Source organism: Apium graveolens, unplaced genomic scaffold (assembly GCF_009905375.1).
Source record: "Apium graveolens cultivar Ventura unplaced genomic scaffold, ASM990537v1 ctg5929, whole genome shotgun sequence".
Classification (NCBI taxonomy): Eukaryota; Viridiplantae; Streptophyta; class Magnoliopsida; order Apiales; family Apiaceae; genus Apium; species Apium graveolens.
This window is the reverse complement of record NW_027419157.1, coordinates 1-6,579: the sequence shown is the minus strand read 5'-3', so window position 1 is coordinate 6,579 and position 6,579 is coordinate 1.

The window sequence follows — 6,579 nt, the reverse complement described above, 5'->3', positions numbered from 1 at the left end:
GTTCATTTGATTGTCTTGCCAGTTCAAATGGATTGTCTTGCCGAAAGTCTTTCTAGTTCAAATGATTTGTCTTGCCGAAAGTCTTTCTATTTCAAATGAATTGTCTTGCCGAAAGTCTTTCTGGATCAAGTGGATTGTTTTGTTTACTTAACAACAGCAGCTGTTTTTCAACAAAAAAATATTGAATGTAAAACACAGAAGAACACAGAACAAAAGAAAACTACAGAGAACTTATTGCAATTTCACAGATCATTTATTTCTAGTATTCATTGTTAAATCTAATCCACTAAAAATCCTTTTTTTTCTTGTGTAACTATCTAGCGGATCAAAATCCCTAAAACTTAATCTCAAATTGCATTTATCATTTGATCCTTTTTATTACAAAAATAGAAAAAGTTCATGTTGAATTTATTCTAGATTTGGAATAATTTATTTGAGATTAATCCCTTGTAAACGATACCGTTGTTGTAACAACTTTCAAGTTTAATAATAGTTTTATTTAACTTGAATTTTGGTTCACTTTTTTATTCCGCATTTTATTCGATTAAACGGTATTGTTTGTATTCAACCCCCCTTCTACAAACATATTGAGACCTAAAACTATCTAATGAAAAATTCTTTTGAATATTGCAGGTTCCAACACTTTGTCGGCTATGTGTAATACATGTAGAAAGAGGAAAAGTTGTTTCAGCTAGAGGGACTCTTTTCCAAACAAACAATCAGGGAGAGATGATCCATAATAACTCGATTGCCCCTCAGAATGTCAGAGTATCAGTTGATGATGTTATAACTGAATACCAACTTACTCCACTTCTTGTTCCATGTTACGAACACGAGACAATAGGAAATGCAGCTAGTAGCTTTGTTCAATGGCCGAAGGACCTTGTGATGTTGGGACAGGTATATCTTGTTTGGTTCAATTATGAAAAGTTTCCATTAAATATAACCCAATAAATATGTCTTTGATTAGGATCCTATATTGGAAAAGAAAAAATTCTATGAGATGACGCCAATCCAAAAGTCATCAAAGGTTGAAAGTGAAGGGTCGGTGACTCCCCTGAAGTAAAGCCCTCAAGTAGTTGGTGATGACATAAATTCGAGTGATCACAGTGCAGGTTTAAGTTTCTTACTCAAAAAGAGGCCCCCTTCTAAAAAATCTGATGCATTCGTTTTTGAGGAAAATGGAGATGGTCCAATATATATCACACTCGAAGATGTCAATCAGTTTTTGAGAATGAGTTGGTTAAACATACCCACTGTGGAACTGTTTGTAAAGTAAGACTCAGTCTTTCTTCCTAATTCACTTTAGAATCTATTAGCACACACATATATTGTGATAAATAATATTTGTAGGTATGTTAGCAAGTTGTGCAAACAATTGAAGGACGATAAGTTTGCATTCATGTTGCCATCTAGACTAGCAATACCACATAATCATGAGCAGCAAAAATGCAAGGATGAAGCAACTGATTACATGACAAGTCTTTTGGTTGCTAATAAGGATAAACGTTATATCCTAGCCCCTTACATCCAAGAGTAAGAATAAAATCATAGTAATTGTCATGCTATATATATTATATAATTATATTCCGGCTAATATATTATATATGTTTTTAATGTAGAGATCATTGGATGTTGCTACTTTTTTGTCTCAATGAAAGTGCTATATATGTGTTTGATTCGTTGATAAAAGAAAGGAAGATACGGTTGACCACACCTGCACGAATGTATGTTAAAATTTCAAATTTTATGTTGTATAATTACTACATAGAACCTAGTCCTATAAGTGATGTGATGAAAGTATACGTATTTTACAGGGCATTTAATTATATGTACCTCAAGGTGAATTGAAGAATAACAGAAAACAGTTTATTTGGCATCACACCGAGGTTCAGGTATAACTTACTTTGGTTTGTTTATTTCACTTATATTATATGCTCCTCACTTTTTAGTTATTATTTATGAATCTTGTTTGTTTATGTGTAGTGTCCCCAACAAAAAGGAGGCACGTAATGTGGTTTTTTCGTGATGAGGTATATGTATGACATTGTCATGCTTTCTCAAAAAAATGCCAACATGAATTGGAAAGTGGTAAGGAAACTAAAACATCGTAAATATTGGTTTACAATTTTTAAAATCAAGTACTAATATTTGAAGTATGTTAAATTTTTGGTAGGGTCTGGGTTCTAGAAGCTATGGTAGAAAGGAAATTAGCGAGATACGAGAGATTTGGGCTCAATTTTTTACTCTTGAATGTCAATAGTCAGGTAATTTTTTTCAGTACATGTCATTAATTCATGTTCACAATAAATATTGCCATTAATTCATGTTTTGTTGAATAATTTATTCCATATATGATTTTATGTACTAATATAAACTTCTTTTTTCAGGGCATGGTACTTGGAGATACAATAAGAGAGTGCAGAACAATTACAAGGAGTCTAGATATCATCAAGAATCGAGTTAGTGTGAGGGATTTGTCATGAAAACATTAGTTTTGGATGAATTTTTGTAAATATTAGGTTATAAACTAAAATTATGAACAATTCCAAATTTATTTTAATATAATTTGTGAACCTTTTTTAATTTTTGGGTGTACCTCTGTTTTTAATATGTGCAGTAAACAGGTTAAAAATGATTAGGAAAAAAAAATTGATCAGGCAAAAAAAATGCAATTATAGACCTAAGGCGTCGGCATTTTAGGACGCGACACATTTGCTCTACAACTTTTAGCGTCGACATTTTAGTGAGACCGACGCAATTGATAAGCACTATAGCGTCGGCATTTTAAGAAGACCTGACACAACATGTCAAAGATTTAGCGTCGGTTGTTTAATTGACCGACACTGTTTGTAAAACTATAGCGTCGGTTTTCTTGCCTTCTGCGTGTGTTATCTAACCGACGCTAAAGAGTTTTTTGCGTCGACCATTTAACCGACGCTGTAGGCATTTACCTACAGCGTCCCCTGCATTTACTACGCTAAAAAACCGACGCCTTAGGCTTTTTTTGACCGACGCCTTAGGTCTTTTCTGTACTAGTGCCTCATGTACCAATGAGAGCTGCAACTGGAAATGAGCCATCTGTCCCCAAGCCAAGGAATGAATGGCCTGATCCTGATATTGTACAAGTCAGGAAGGATAAAAAGGCCATGAATATCCTGTGCAATGGAGTTGATGGTTATATGTTTGACAACATCATCAATTGCAAAACTACCAAGGATGTTTGGGATACAATATAGATTATCTGTGATGGCACTGAGCAAGTAAGGAAAAATAAGATGCAGCTGCTAATTCAGCAATATGAGCATTTTTATAGTGAAGAAAGTGAGTCTCTCACTAACATTTTTAGTAGGTTTCAAAAACTACTAAATGCTCTAAAATTGCATGGAAGGGTCTATCAGACAAAAGACTCCAATCTTAAGTTCCTTAGATCTCTTCCAAAGGAATGGAAACCAATGACAGTCTCATTAAGAAACTCACAAGATTATAAGAAGTTTACTTTGGAGAGACTGTATGGCATCCTGAAAACTTATGAGCTTAAAATAGAGCAAGATGAGAGGATGGAGAGAGGAAAGAAGAAAGGAGGGTCCATTGCACTAGTTGTGGAGCTAGAGAAAGAGAAGGAGATGAAGATGGAAGCTGTTGAATCAACTTCAAAGGTCTGTGAAAACAAGGGCAAGGGGCTGGTAGCAGAAAATGAAGATTCTTTGAGCCAAGATGACATGGAAGATATTGATGAACATCTAGCATTTCTTTCCAGAAGATTTTCCAAGCTCAAGTTTAAGAAGAACTTTGGAGCAGCCAAGCCAAATAGAAACATGGTGGATAAATCAAAATTCAAATGCTTCAAATGTGGCTTGGCAGGGCACTTTGCCAGTGAGTGTAGAAAGTTAGATTCCAACAAAAAGAAGTTTGAGCCTGTGGATTATAAACAGAAATACTTTGAGTTGCTCGAACAAAAGGAAAGGGCTTTCATTACATAAGATAATGACTGGGCTGCAGATGGTCTGGATGAAGATGAAGATGTCAGCTTTGCCAATCTATCCCTAATGGCCAAGTCTGATGAAACAGAGACAATTTCTTCAAGTAATCATGTAATTACTACAAACCTTGTACATTTATCTAAAGCTGAGTGTAATGATGCCACTACACCAGAAACTGAATCAGACAACACCTATTACACAATGGTGGCCAATAAAACTGTTGTCTCAAAAAATCAGACAACGATTAATTGGTAGTTGACCAAAAAGCCTTGTATCATTCTGTTTCACACAATGGTGATTCAACTTATTCGAAATTGTTGTCTAAATGGTGCCCCTGTGCTCCAATGAGACAATGGTTGTATTTATCCTCATTGTGTGACATCTATTGGCACAAGTGTTGTTTAGGTCACAATAAACCGGTGTGCTTTCTATGGTTTTACACAATGGGTTTTAAGGACTGTTGTGCAACTTAGACAACGGTTTTCCGGTACCAATGTGTTATTTATTTGAGACAATAGTGCAGAAAAACCAATGTTAGAAACAAAGCATAACAGACAATAGTTTATCACCCCTGTTGAGTAAAAGAGTTTCAGACAATGGTGTCTTACTCGTTGTCTGAATCACCTGCATTAGAAAATATGTTACAACAACTTTTATGAAAAACCGTTGTCTAATTTTCAGAGGGTTTTAAAAAAATTGCCTAAAACATAAATCTTTAGACAAAAAGCAAACCAAATGCTTTAAGAACATTGTCAAATAAATGCTTCCAACAAGTTGTCAAACCAGATGTACAAAAAACTTCTCAACCTAACTGAAAGGTACAAATTATATATAACAATTCTTGGATAAAAATCAAACCAAATCCTTCAAGAACAATGCCAAAACAAATCTTACAATAAACTGTCCAACCAAATTTGATTTAGTACAAATTATAAGCAAAGGGGATAACATAGGCACTTATAGGCAACATCTGATCAGTTGATATAATTATGGAAGTTGAATCATCTCTTCTTCCTCCCGCATGTAACTTCTATTTTCTTCCTCGACTTCATCAACAGTTGGGAACATGGTGACATCTACCTCATTTTCAAGTTCAATTTCTACGGATCCCTCATTTTCATCGTCACTTTGATCATCGAACTTGTTTGGTAATTTTAATACAACTGACCAGAATTTTTCAAGAGGGTCGTCAATGTAACAAACTTGCTTGACATGTTTACCTAACACAAAAGGGTCGTTCAGAAAACCTAACTTGTGTAAATTAACAACTGTGTATCCTAAATCATCTATCTTAACCCCTTTGTTCATATCTACCCAATTGCACCGAAAGATAGGGACTCGAAAATGGTTATAGTCCAACTCCCAAATACTTGTGATTACTCCATAAAATGTATGTGAAATATGCTCAATGTTCTTATCCTTATCCTGCACGAGCATTGTATCAGCATGAACACAAACACCGCTGCATTGAACTTGTCGCGTATCATCACGATCTTTTGTGCTGTAGGTAACACCATTGACTTTGTAGCCACTGAATGTAGGGACATACTTGTTAGGCCCTTCTGCAAGCCACATTACCTCCTTAGATACCATACTTTTCACATCAAGCAATTCTGACGAAATCTGTCCAAAAAATAAAATACTAAAGCAATTAGACATTTACTTGATTTCTTTAAATTAGAAAAAAATTATTGTCTAGCTATTACCTTCTTTTGAAACCAATTAGGGAATGTTTCATTTTGCTTGTTCTTAAGCCATTCTTCATCATTTTCATGTAATGGATATCTTGCCACCAAGAAGGCCATATGTTCACTGTGAGTAAATCAATTTCAGCTTTTGTTGAAAAAAATCATAAAATCATGGAACAAAAAACAGATGTATTTATTACTGAAAAATCAGAAATCTAAATAAAGAAACTTACTTGAAATATGGGGTCAATTCATTACTGTTTTGAAGAAGACACAGATGTGCTTGGTGCAAATCCTTGATGCTCGGCTTTATCATTGTTGCACCAGATAAGGGTCTGTATTTCTCCTTGTTCTTATCCCTTCCCGGTAACCCAACTGTTGGTTCTTCAAAATTAACTAAACACTCAACCGCCTCTTCTGCAATATAGGCCTCAGCGATGCAACACTACAAGAATAATGTCAATAGACATCACACATTAGACATCGGTTAACTTTGCCACTGATGTTAAAAAGTATTGACATCACCCCGTGTTTTGTGATGTCTTTGTTCTTTGTAGACATCGGTTATAATTAAACCGATGTCTAAAATTCACCAAAAAAAAAAAAAAATTCGCCCCACCATTTCTTCCCCCGTTAGTGAAATTTCATCAGTTTAGTTCTACATTCCCCCAATCCCAAAATTCTCCCCCCTTAACCAAATTTTGGTTCCCCCCAAAAATCAATCTTCAGACACAAAATCAAAACAAAAAAACTAAAAACTAAAAAACAGAAAACTCTCTCTCTCTCAAACCTGTCTCTCTCTCTCGAACCCCTCTCTCTCTCTCACCCTCTCCCTCACAATCTCTCTGAACTCCGGCCATCATCTCACCATCATAATCTCTCGAACCTCTCTCTCTCTCGAACCTCTC